The sequence below is a fragment of the Kogia breviceps genome, chromosome 6 (genome assembly GCF_026419965.1).
Source record: "Kogia breviceps isolate mKogBre1 chromosome 6, mKogBre1 haplotype 1, whole genome shotgun sequence".
NCBI lineage: Eukaryota > Metazoa > Chordata > Mammalia > Artiodactyla > Physeteridae > Kogia > Kogia breviceps.
In genome coordinates this window covers 31,844,591-31,858,267 of record NC_081315.1, presented here as the reverse complement: position 1 = coordinate 31,858,267, position 13,677 = coordinate 31,844,591, and the positions used below count along the sequence as shown (strand labels likewise).

The following is a 13,677-nucleotide window of genomic DNA, read 5'->3' as shown; positions in this document are numbered from 1 at the left end:
ATTCCATATCCAGTTCTGTTTAAAGTACCATACTTAAAATAATCTTTCTTTAAAGTGAAAATAGAAATAAAATTGAAATAGAATATTTGAGTCATTTGAGAAAATATTTGAGTTAATATCACTCCTGTGTATTGTTATCTTTGGGGGTTAGCTTAAGTCAGGGGTCCACAAACTTTTTCTGCCAAGGGCCAGCAGCTATTTTATGCTTTGTGGACCAGATAGTCATTATTAGAACTATTCAGCTCTGCCATTGTAGCATGAAAGCAGCCGTAGGCAATAGTTAAAGGAGTAGTTGAATGAGCATGATTGTGTTTTAATAAAACTTTATTTATGAAACAGTGAAATACAGATTTTTATGATTATAGTAATACTATAGTAAATCTTCTTGTGCATATATCTTTTTGCTTGAATATAAGTTTCAGCTAACAGTAAATTTTTAGAAAGAGATTGTTAGAGCCATAACCTTTCATTTTCTTTAAAAACCCTCATTCTCTCTTCTAATTCTTTTGTAGCTATATAGAGAAAAAATTTTATGTATATAATCACTAGAATTTTAACATACGGCTTTTTAATTTTCCTTCTAGATGTACAGTAGTAGCATAATAATGCTATTAATAGTTGCTCTTATTTTAAAAGGACCTATACTATATATTCTAGGCATTGTCCAGCTATTTTGTATATTTTAAATAATACTTAAATGATTTAAACGTTTGTTAAGTACTGTAAGTTAGGTATTATCTCCACTCAGTAGACTAGAAAGCTGAGGCTCAAACAAGTTACCTCTCCCCAGTTTTCTTGGTAAATAGTAAAGCTGGTGTTTAACCTCAGGACTCTCTAATGCTGCAGGTAGTAGCCATTCTCTTTCTATTATGTTTTGTGACCTTTTTCTTATGAACTTAACTTTTTTCAACTATTATTATATTCATATTTTGGTGGGTAAACCTGGGCGCCTATCATTGTTGACATTGTTTCTTTGAGAAAATTCATTCAAAGATTCAAATAATCGAACTACAAATAACTTGGTAACATGTTACTTTTTTTTTTTTTTTTTTTTTTTTTTGGTGGTACGCGGGCCTCTCACTGTTGTGGCCTCTCCCGTTGCGGAGCACAGGCTCCGGACGCACAGGCTCAGCGGCCATGGCTCACGGGCCCAGCCGCTCCGCGGCATGTGGGATCTTCCCGGACCGGGGCACGAACCCGTATCCCCTGCATCGGCAGGCGGATTCTCAACCACTGCGCCACCAGGGAAGCCCAACATGTTACATTTTTAAATTTAGGATTTTTTGTGTAATCTCTTTTAAGATGTTTCATTTGTAAAGTTATCCCACAGATGATGCAATGATTATAGTGATAAAAAACTAGAAATATTCAAACAGTATGCATGTTTGTAGTCTTTCTGTAAGCTGAGGGATGATACCTGTTAAAGAAAAAATTATTCATGAACCTTGTTAAAATCGTAAGACAGATTTTATTCAGGGGGACTATCATGATATGTATAGGGACTACTACAAGGGGAGTTTGCAGTAGGGGAGATAGATTGGGCTCAACTGTTAATAAAACAAAGAAAAGTGAGAATTTATAGCCAGGGAGCAGCATGGGGTTCAGTGGGTAGATAATTTCTAAGAGGAAGCATCAGGGGTAAAGGGGGGGAAGTCCTCTGGTTAAATGAACTTAACCAAGGTGGTCAGAAATCCCCTGGGGTATGGTGGAGGATGGCGAACCCAACAGATATGGAGAGGGTGACCAGGTACCACAGGTGATCGACATCAAGGGCGGGGAATTCTGGTTAGACTGATTTAGCAGGATTCTTGCTAAAATTTGGTTCCTGAGAACATGCCGAAGGACAGGTCCTAGTTGAAAAAGAGCTCAGGAGCCTGACTAGAGTTTGGTTAAGGAGAGAATCGTTGTCATACCTCAGGGTCTGTGTTTGGTAGGAAACAACTCAGAACAGGGTGTCTGACAGATTAACCATCCTCAAACTGCAGTGCAGTACCACTCTCATCAGTTTGTTCATTTAGTACTTTTGACTATGATGACAAAAATTAAAAACAGCATTAGCTTCAATACTGTCTTGGATTCAAGTTTTTTCTTTATTGTTGAACTATTGATGATACTAATTTTTTAAAAAAACATATTCAAAATTTTATTCTCATTCAGGCATAATCTATTCTGTTGTTTTTGTGTATATAATCTTCAGTTAGTTCAAGCTATATATAATTATAGTCTATTAAGCTCCTTTAATAGACTTTTCAGCAAAGGTCTGCCAGTTTTATCAAATAGTTATATTGCCTTTGTTTCAAAAAACGACCTCTCATTATTTACTCTACAATAAAATTTTCACTTGTAGGAAGATTTTATAATCCATCATAAGTTCTGTTGGTAAAGCAAATTTGTGAGTTATTACCTTCCTGAATTTAATAATTTGATAATCCCCTAAATTCCCTGAGTTGAATTATGATATAGAGAATTTTTACTTTCTTCCAGTAGTTAATATCTTTTACTTCTGTTTATAAAAATTAGACATGCTCAGTATGTAAAATGCAGAAGAAATGTTTCTTTACATTTTCCTAAATTATCAGTAATTCCACTGCTCAGAAATAACCACAGTAAAAATTTTAAGTAAATAACTCTTTAAACAAAATCGATACTTTAATCCATTTTTCATATATTGCTAGTAGTTCCCCATGGCTATAGTTATTCAAAAGTGTATAATCTGCCAAATGAATTGTGTCATCATTTTCTAACTGCTGTTGATTTGGTCAGTGACCTGCTTTGAACTTTTTAATAAATAAATCTTTAACATCTCTATATACATTTTTCCAGAAGTAGAATTACTGGGACAAGGAGTGTGAATTTTTTTAGATTCTTAATAAATACTGCTAAATTGTTTTCCAGAAAGATTGTACCAAATAAAAAACAGCACTAGGGACTTCTGATATTGTTTAACAAGAGAAAGAAATCAAATTTTAAGCAAATTTATTCCTACCATGGCAAAGTTTTATGGATTTTACTTAGTTGATACTACATCATTATATTTCTATATTTATTGTTCTAGGTTTTCTATTGAAGGAATTTTATTTTCGTTTTGAGAAAATAATTATATGTGTTTATACTTACAACTTCATTAGGAAAATATATAAATAGATCAAGAAATTATTTGTTGTTCATGGTGATTTTTTAAAGTAATACTTTCTGGAAAATAATGTTTGCCATAAACCTGTCACCAATATTATTTTCAACTATAATTTTCTTCTACTCTTCCCATAGTTTTAAAACTATTATCTCTGGTTTTTATCTAAAAAGATGATCCATGTGTATAGTTTTATCATTTATCATTGATTTAGCACATTTTTAATGTGTCTTATGGTTATCTCAGTTTTTGTCATCTTAGCTTATACTTTTACATTTCTGAATTTTAGTGTGTTGTTTGTACCGTTTAAATGACAGCTTCTCCCAAAGTATATTGCTATTAATAATCTTTACTACAGGAGTACTTTCATGCTAGCAAAAGCAGCTGCCAGAAATACTTGCCTATTTCTTAAAGCACTACAACTTAGTCTTACATTTCTGACATAGCTTTGCCTTTTGCCCCAATCCAGGTTTACCTTTTATTTTTATTTTTTAATTCTAGTCTAGCTATGATTAATTCTCATTTAAAATAGTTGTATCAAGTCTCCCATTCTAAAATGCCTTGATGCCTGCAAGGCATTTCATGAAACTCAACATTTGTTTCATGGAACTCTTAGTCAAGAGGAAATAGATGGATATTTCCTTAACATATAGAAATATGAAACCTTTAAAAAGCCAGTATCATTTTCCCCTCCCCCATACTAATCTAGTCAATATCTTCCAGTTACATTTGTGCCTCTTTCTCCAAATCCTTTCCATGACCTCACAATCTAGCTTGTCTCTGGTTGGAACCTTCCTCCTGGCACTGGTTGCATCTGCCGTTGTCCTCATCCATTAGTGGAACATATTGTAGTTGTTGCAATTACCTTTGGCCCTTAGACATATATGTACTGCTCAGTGGTGTTATTTGACAGCTTCATTTAGTTATCTTGTTTCCTCAGTTGAGGCTATGAACTCTTAGACTTCAGAAATTATCTCTAATATCTTTTCATGCTCCCAGTGATGTGCAAGAGAAAGTTAATGTAAATATTTATATGACCAATTTGTTGAAGCTTTTGTTAAGTTTGGAAAATTCTTTAAGGAGTTTTTGTACTGTTAGAATATGGATTGTTTTTGTTTACTAAATGTTTTTAAATGACTGTGCAGCTGTGATTTTGAATATTTCATTTTCTAAATATAACTAAACTCAGATACAGTTTGACACTTAATTTTAAAAGTAATTACTACTTAGCAATTGCAGTTCCGAAAACGAAGGAGAAACACACATAGGGTGTAGTCATTTAGATGGCACTTTTTAGAGTCTACAGTAGCCAGACAAGTTAGAAAATGCCAAAATAAAAATTATTACAATACTTTGGAGAGAAGGAAGAACAGGGTGGTGCTATGAGCAAATTTGGAGGGAGATTTTAATATTTTTATCTGATTTTTTTTTTTTTGAGTAAACTAAAATGTGGCTTCCTAAAGTTTTTTTCCACAGATATATTCCATTAGAACTTGGGAAAAAATTGGCATTTTCAGATCATCTGATATGTTTTTATTGTCACTACTTATTTTATCAATAAAGGAATGAACTAGTTACCACATATCAGGTCATTCTATTTTTGATCCTATCAGTTTATTCTTAAGAATGTTTCATACATCATTCATAAACATGAGTAAACAGAATATAAATTGTAAATTTTCTTCCGGTCTTATTTTCTGTACTGTGCAAGGCAGTGGCTGTAAATTAAAAGGTGATGATTCTTCCTCTCTGCATGTGGACATACAAAAATGAAAATTACAATCCGTTAAGCATTTAATAGGTAGTGGTAAAACCACAAACAAACCCTTAGACCAAAGGATAATTGCTTTAAATGGACCCATATACAAAGTACTGTGGGAGCATGAGAGGGCCACCCAAGTCTCAATTCAAATGGCTCAGGAAAGGCTTCACAGTAACTTTAAATGAAAACGTGAAGGATGTTTGCTAAGCAGATGATCAGAGAAGTTATGGACAGAAGGAACTTGTATTATTGCTTGGTCTCACATCTTGTTTTTTCACATTAATTATACTGCTGCAAAGTTATTCACTTATATCTGGATATGAAGTTTATCAATAGTAGTAACAGCCCCAAAATATGTATTAAGGACTTAGAACAGAGTTGGAAACTTTTCTAGAACCTGTAGGTATAACAGTAAAGTAGATAGACAAAGGCCATGCTCTCATGGAGCTTAGATTCTAATTTAGGGAAACAGAAAAATAACTGTTAATGCTAATGTTTTGATGATGATAAAACAGGGTAGCAGTATATAATAGAGTCTAACTTGGGATGCAGGGGAAACACTATTCTAAGTATTTTCCACATATGAACTCATTTAATCCTTAAAATAACCTCATGAAGTAGATTGCCTTATATTATCCATATTTTATAGATGTAGCATCAGAGGTGTAGGAAGTTTAACTAACTTGCCCTAGAGCTAGTAAATGATGGAGCTAAGATTCTTACCTAGGTGTCTGGCTCCAGCATCATAAACAGTGTGGTGTACTGACCTGGGTAAGGGTTTGTTGAGTGAATGGATCCTTAGTTTCCAAATATTTCTAGGTTAACTTTTGCCATGTAATCCTGGATTTTTGAATAGGTAATTCATACTTTGTTTTCACAATTTATGAAGACCTCAATATCTAATTACTGATAACATTGCTTTCTAGATGTTTTTGTCATCAGGTGGTGTCATACTATTAGGTTGTGCTTCAGTTGTCCGATATTAATGCAAAGCAAATTATAACATGATTTGTAAATCTGCAACTACAGCATAGAAATAACTGCCCTGAATTGTTATCCCTTTTGTTGATAGTTAATCTGTACAAATAGTATAGTAATTTTAACATCAGAGGGCAAGGCTATTTAAATTTGTAGGTTATGTTTTACAGAAACTAAATATTAAGACTTGGAGTATGGGAGACAGATGAAAAATATGCTAAAAATAAACTTGTTACAAAGCTTCTGGCTGGGTAAACAAGTATGAAATAAATCCACGGTCCCTTGTCTGCAAATCAGGAGTCCAGTAAGCCCTGAAAACTAAGAAGTGTTTTAACAAGTTGGCCAAACCTAACCCTAACTAACTTAAGACAGTCACTTTTATTGTTTATCTGAATATTTGTATATTTTGCTGCAGAAACGTTTGTACGTGATGTACTGGAAGTGTTCTGCCATACGCTGTATATGTACCATATTACCCTTCTAAACTCCAAAAGTTTTGAAGTCAGGAACACAGCTTTCTCCAGAATTGTGGAGCTAACTGCAGACCTTTGAGTTTTACAGGTATCATCCACATTCAGAAATGGAATACACTTTGAAATGTCGAAGTAACCTAAGCCTTATCTTAAGTCTCTTAAGTGCATTCATATTTAACTGCTTTAAAACATACATTACATAAATGAATACCTAAATTTTATTAACCTAGTTATAGGCAGCTCAATATAGTATGATAATAGTTCAGAGCTTCTATATTATTTTTCTTCAGTGATTAAAGGGAACTCATGCTATCAGATAGATACTTTAAATGAGGAATGAGAACCTCAACAACTTTTTAAATTTTTCTCAGTATTTCTGTGGAATATTAACACCACTAAATTAATTTTAATTCTGCTAATATGTATTAGGCGTATATATACTCCCTGCTTGTGATGCTAATGTAACAAAGATGAAAGATGAATAAGTTAGAGACCTTCCCTTAAGGGGAGGCCACTGATGCTTTTCTGTCTCTGAGAGACTTATTGTCACCGTTCCATGATATCCTCATGATATCAATCAGAGGAACATGGATTAATTAATCCATTCAACAAATAAGCATCTACTAATTGCCAGGCACAGTTCTAGATACATTATTGAACAAAACAAACAAACAAAAATCCTACCATTTTAATAATTTAACATTTTGGTGACCCTGAGAATTCCACATAGGCATGGAGAGCATGTTTGATCTGCTCCAGTATACAGTGTTTCATCAGACTCCTTTATTCAGTTGTACACTTTTCATTTCCAAGTCAACTGGTGATCATTTTTAGTTTATAGTTTCTCCATATGTATATAAGGATACCTCCAAACACATGCCTGCATATGCAGACACTCTACCTGACTTGATAGGATTATTTTGGTAACTTAAGTGAAATGTATTGATAGTAAAATCTACAAGTTTTGAAATACTGTTAGGTAGTATCCGGTATATTCATTATCCTGAGGCTCTGAAAGATTAAATATGATGCCATATTATTTCATTTTTCATGTTCTTGCCAGAAAACTTTAGTCTTTAATATCCTGTCAGGTCCACCATAGTGATTTCTTTCTGGATCATACCTGGGTCAGAATTAGAGTTCTTGGCCCTATCCCTGACATCGTTGTGGAAAGTTGCATAAATAAATGTGTCTCACATATAAATCAGTTAAATAATGGTAGATTAATTACAGTAGATGCAAATAATGATAGATATAATGTAGGATTTTTAAAATGTGATGTAAGTTTTACTATAGAAATAATACCAGAAAGGACTACCATTTGTGATAAAAGCAATGACGTTCTTATTTCCTTTTTACAAAGACCTATTGATGCAGCACATCTCTTTATTTGCATATATAGTGCTTTATTCCTACAATGTGTAAAAGGTAAAATAATTACAATAGATTTTTTAAAAGTAAATCTGGTATTGGATTAATAAAAGTTTCTGTTGTGGTTTTGGTAATACCTATGTATATATGTGTTTATGTATACATTTATGAGCTTTATAGAAATTTTTTTAGGTCTGGGGGAAACAGTTCAATGGTTAGTATTTCTCAAACATTAATATATAAACATTGATTCCAGAAGCGCATAGGTGATTAGCTATTTGTTTATGGTTATTTTATGATATCTTAATGTAAGGTTGGGGAAATCTGTTTTGAGAGAAAAAAATATAATGTTGGATGAAATTCTCTTATCTTATATTTCTTCTTGCTAGTATTGAAAGTGAAAATTGAAACTTGTGGGTTATTCCTATTTTTAACTACCTTTTTATGTGTGGGTGATTTCATATCATTCACTTGGGAACAATTTGAGCTTAAAGAGCTTTTCAATAATCCACAGAAATCTCTACATTATCACTTTAGATGTTGAAATGTCATTGTTACTACTAGTTTGAACATGTAGGGGCAGTATAGTACTGTTTTTGTAAATCTCATCTGAATTTGTGGGTTTTTTAAATCTGTAAGTGTTCTTTGAGGAAATGCAATTTACATCTTACTTTTTATTTTTACATCTTACTTGTTAAGGGATGATTGGTGCTATTTTATTAAGTTGGAACTATTCTTTCAATTCAGCTTCTTTTACATATATATATATATATATATATATATATATATATATATATATAATACAAAAGCTTTTATATTATAGAAGCTCATGGCCCTGATTTATATTTGAAGTCAAGGAATACGTTAAGCTAATTAACAGGGAAAATGCATTTTTATAGTTAGACAATAAAAATGAGGACAAGTGGATTCATGGAAATGCTAAAATCAGTGCAATATTGCTCTTATTCATTCTGTACCAACCTTTCAAAATGAATGTTTAATCATGAGAATTTTAAAAATTTAGTCTTAATTTTTCAACCTGACAAGTAAAGAGATTCCTAAACAGTCTTATTTTAAGATTCTTTAATTGGTAAATAATTTTTTTAATATCAAAATGATTAAGGGTTTTTACAAAATTTATGGTAGCTTTTTTTTTCACTTAAAGTGATGTACACTTAATAAAAAAACAACTGAGCAGTTATCTCTTCTATCCATTCCATCTATTTATTCAATCTATTCAACAACTTCTATGAACCAAGGACTACTTTTAGGCATTTGGAGTACAGTAGTGAATGAAACAGACCCAAATCTTTGCCTTGTGGAGTTTATGTCAGGATGGCAGAGTGCTTAAGAACATAGAGATAGAGTCAGTTAGACCTTGGGTTAAGTTTTTAGCTCCATCACTTACTAACCACCTCTGTAGGATGGCAATAATAGTAGTACCTACTTCACAGGATAGTTTTATGGGTAAAATGAAATAACATAGAGATAGTATGGTTGTATAATAAGAACTTAGTAACTGTTATGAAGTCCACATAAGACTTATTTAGATGTGTTGGTAAAAATGTAATTAATTCTCCTCATATAATAGTACTTATTTCTTTCACTTATGGTTAGTATTTTGAATATTTTTTCATTTTTAGTTTCTTCAGATTGTGAGAGAAAATGCATAACACCAATTTTGATCGTCATTTTTCTTAAAGTTTCTGAATGACTGTTAATCTCTAAATGGAAAGATACTGCATATAAAAAATTAATGTGATTTGGATCTTCTTACATTATATAGAGTCATTCAGTGTGACTCTCATGTATATAAAAATTAACCCCAATATGTCTTCCTGAATTAAGAAAGTAACATGTGCCACTTAGTATTTTGTTTGGAGTTTCTCTGTTCAGAATAAATGTGTTGGCTTCAAATACCATTACATTTTTAGAAATTAAATTGCTGTATAAGAATTAAAAACATAGTTTGTTGATTCACATATTATGTTAGCAGCTAAAATGTCTAGGGAACAGTTTCCATTATGATTCTTAAGTTTTGATGCCATTTCTTTCCCTAAAGGCCCCAAAATGAGTTAATTAAGAAATGGAACGTAACTTGTTAACATCTTTGAAAACTAGCTTGTCCAAATGGCACCTGGTATATTATTACTATATAGGAGTTGAGACTTAAAACATTTAAAGAATTGATTCACAAGTCTTAACGAAAGTACTTAGAAATTTAGATCCTTCTTGGGTACCCTGTACTGCTCTTGGTTCTTTTTATTTTTTAATTATGTGGAAGACCCATGTTTAACACACACGTGCGTGCACAGGCACAAGCACACATCCCCCACATACAAACAAATAAAATTCTCATCACCACCCCCAACCCCCATTTAACAGCTTATCTGCTACGTTCATGAGACAACCGCTTCACTGAGGGGAAGTTGCTGTTCTGCCGTTTTCATATTAGCTTTGTTATCATGCAGGATTTTCAGCTGCTCAACACTCATTACCATACAGCTGGTATGTAGAGAAGGAAGCAAGCAGAAGTTGTACTGTCTACAAGAATAAGAAGCTCTCTTGCAGATGGGGTGCTGGCAGATGGGGCATGTGTTTGAACAGGTTTTACTAATAACAGAGTGCATTAAAAATCATTCTGAGAAAGTCTAAGGTCAGTGCCATGAATTCAGAGCTTGAGAGGTTGTTCAGCTTTTTGTAGACCTTTTTAGAATATTAATTAACTCTAATGCAAATAAGTAATAAATGGCCCAACCACAATCTCTTCCAAATTTTTTTTATCAGTTTTCCTTTTTTATTTTAGTATATTTTGTTTCTCTTTAATATAATTTTAAAAGCACTGATAGTGTTAGCTAGTGTTTCTCATCATCTTGCACTATATTTTGTAGTCTTCATATATATTTACTTAACATTCCAGAGTATGTTTATATACAAAAGTGTTTTGTATACATGCTTTGAAATGTATACATGTATACATTCTTTGAGCCATGTAATAACATTCCTCAGTTTTGATATATGGGAGTATTTATCAGAAGATGAAAACCAAAGAGGATTTGGAAATCTGTATGTGTAGTGTTGACTACATTGAAGATGAAGATGAGGTATGTTCTATCTGCATTCAAAATTAGAAGCGAATGGTATGCCCCCAAACGTATCTGTTGTTAAAATTATGCCTTGCATATGTTTCATATTCACAAAACCAAAATGAATAAAGTAGTAATTGAAATATCTATCAATATTTTTTTAAAGATACTTCAGTGGGATCTTAGTTCTTTTGACCCTTTTCATTAAATGTAGTGTTTCTTGATACATCCTATCTCAATGAGAGATGGTGATAAAAAGCACATAAAGCAAAATAAAGCTAGGCAATTATATGTAAAAATGCAGTTTTCAATTTAATTTTAATGGAAATGGAACTCAGCCTGTAATTCTATTCATAGGGATTAAGATATATATTGCCAAAGTTTTTTTTTAGTTATAATGCTTTTGGTAACTCTCAAAAACTTTCATGCTGTAGATTTCCTGTCAGTAAAATTGAAGCACAAAAATGCTGTTAGCTTAATACCTATGAATCAATAGAATACTTGGTAAGTGAGATCTTTAGGAAATGATGTAAATTAAGTGTTGTTAAAACTGTATACTGCCTTTATCAGTAAAAGTTCATATTCTGTTGGGCATTTTTTTTTTTTTTTTTTTTTTTGCGGTACGCGGACCTCTCACTGTTGTGGCCTCTCCCGTTGCGGAGCACAGGCTCCGGACGCGCAGGCTCAGCGGCCATGGCTCAAGGGCCCAGCCGCTCGCGGCATGTGGGATCTTCCCGGACCCGGGCACGAACCCGTGTCCCCTGCATCGGCAGGTGGACTCTCAACCACTGTGCCACCAGGGAAGCCCTGTTGGGCATTTTTAAAGGTACAGGAAGTCCCAAACCAGGGTGGCTTTTAACAACAAAGATAATTGCATTTTCATTGCATATCAAACTGTATGTTTTCTTCCAATTTAATTTATACTTGAATTGTGTAACTGATAAATATGTAGAAAATTTTATTACTTTTCCCTGAGGGGGAAAACATAAAATATTATAAGTAATAATATGTATAGTGCAATACTAAATAAATAATAAATACATGAAATGTATTGTTTACCTATTAATATTTTTCAGTTATTATTTCTGTACTGCTGTCATTGTAGATTAGAATGTATCTCACATTCTTAATTATCTCATATAAATAGTATTTATTGATACCCTGATATGTGCAAGAACTGTGTGAGGAGCTGAGATACAACAGGAATCAAAATAGACATGGTCACTGCTTTTATGGAACTTACAGTCTAATAGGGAAGAGAGACAAATAATTAATGTGCACACATTGTGACAGGGTGTTGGATTCAAGCAATGTGATTCACAGCTTTAAAATGGGGAGGAGGTGGCTCTGCGAAGGAAATTGGAGGTGGCCTATACACAGTTAATTCCCATGTTTTTATCTTCAATCTAGACCTTTTTTTGAGCTCCAGAGCCAGTTGGAGCATGATATGAGTTGAGACCTGTCTCAAAGACACCTCAAACCAAATAAGACTAAAAATGGAACTTGTGATCCTTCCTACTCTAGAAAACAAAGACAAACACTGACCTTGTTCAGTGTCATTTTCCATCCAGTTGCATAAGTAAGAAACTTTGGTGTCATTGTTAATAACTAACTCCCTCTCCTTTATTTCCCATGACCAGTCTGTCACCAAATCCTATGAGTTTTATGTCCTAAATATCTCCTAACTCTTCACTTCTGTCCGTCTGTAATGCACCTAGCTAGTCCAGGCCAACATTATCTCTTGCATGGTCTAATGGAATAGCTTCCTCCTCAGTCTCTCCACATCAACTCTCACTTACTTCCCCATTCTGCTCTTTTTTATTTTCTTCTTTTTAATTTTTATTGGAGTATAGTTGCTTTACAATGCTGTGTTAGTTTCTGCTGTACGCAAAGTAAATCAGCTATACGTATACATATACCACCCCACCCCCCCCGGTTTGGATTTCCTTCCCATTTAGGTCACCACAGAGCATTGAGTAGAGTTCCCTGAGCTATACAGTAGGTTCTCATTAGTTAGCTATTTTATACGTAGTATCATTAGTGTATACATGTCAATCCAATTTCCCAGTTCATCCCACCCACCTGCCCCCTTGGTATCCATACGTCTGTTCTCCGCATCTGTCTCTATTTCTACTCCCCGTTCTGTTCTTAACACTACATTCAGAATGATATTGCAAGAGGTGTATCTGGGTCATGCCCTTCCCTTGACTGACTTTACTTTTCATTACTCTTATGGTAAAGACCATAATCCTTTATGAGGTCTTGCATAAGCTGGCCCTTCTCTACTTCTCTAGCCTCATCTTGCACCTGCCATAATACCTTTATTCTGTGCACTGCAGCCCTACGGGTGCCCCTCCCCCCGCCACAGCACAGCTTAGTCGTTCCTTTAGAGAAGAGAAGCATTCTCTGAACCCCCAAACTAGGTCAAAACCTTAGCGTTATGCATTTTTCTAACACTGTGTAGCGTTTACTAGTTTCAGCTTTGCTCTGTTTTAATTGTTTATGCTTTCTCCCCAACTACACTGTGAACTCCAGTCATGAAGCTGAGACCATACTTAATTTAGCTTGTGTATAATAGGCAACCAAGTAAATGTTGAGTGAATGAGTGTCTGTGGGAGATTAAAATAACCATATAAATCTAAATTTGTTGTAATTGTGTATCCTACTTAGAATAAAGGTAATTAGAGATAGTTGAAACAAAGTGTAGGATAAACTCATAGAGATATGCATGTATCGACAATGGTGTTTACTGCTAGAAAGTGATAACCACACATGGATCAAATTGACGTTTCTTAAAGATGGATTGGCTCTTAGAAAAAGGTCATATGTTATGAAATTAAGAAACACGGCCAAAGTGATAATCACATATTGAAGAGT

General features: G+C 33.6%; 1 protein-coding gene across 6 annotated transcripts in view; it reads left to right on the top strand.

Moving 5' to 3' along the window:
- The window catches only part of FBXW7 (F-box and WD repeat domain containing 7), a 208,169-nt gene that overhangs the window by 149,281 nt on the left and 45,211 nt on the right, over nt 1–13,677 (top strand). The window lies entirely within an intron of this gene.